The sequence below is a fragment of the Egretta garzetta genome, unplaced genomic scaffold (assembly GCF_000687185.1).
Source record: "Egretta garzetta isolate BGI_Z169 unplaced genomic scaffold, ASM68718v1 scaffold402, whole genome shotgun sequence".
Classification (NCBI taxonomy): domain Eukaryota; kingdom Metazoa; phylum Chordata; class Aves; order Pelecaniformes; family Ardeidae; genus Egretta; species Egretta garzetta.
Window position 1 is genome coordinate 279,886 of NW_009258823.1, and position 511 is coordinate 280,396.

Consider the following 511-nt stretch of genomic DNA (forward strand, 5'->3'; position numbering starts at 1 on the left):
GCGGTGTTGGCTGCGGGGCTGCTGCCCCCCCAGCAGCCGCCCCTGCTGCCAGCGGTGGGGGGCCCGGGGTGCTCGACCCCCGGCTGAAGCAGCGCAGGCTCCCACGGGGCTCGCAGAGCCCCTGGTGCTGACGAAGCGAGATGCTCCATCAGTTGTTCTCCTCTCCTCTGCCCAGCTTTCTGGGAGAGGCTCCTTCGCACTCATCTGGACGCTCTTGCCCCCGTGCCATGGGTCCCAGCGCTTCGGGGGGGGCTTCACAGCGCCACGCTGAAGCTGGCCACCGGATGGTTCGGGCTTCCCCAAAAGCCGGAGGTTCTCCGCCGTCGTTATTTCCTTATTCAGTGGATTTCTGCAGCTCGTGCCGAGCAAGCCAGGGCCTTGTGCCACGGAGCAGAGTCACCCATGGTGGTGGCCCCCGGTGCCTGGCCCTGTGCCCGCTGGCCACTCGCCAGGCAGTGGCTATCGGCAGGGGGGACTGCCCGGCGGCGGGGCGGGGGGCTCGCTCGCGGGC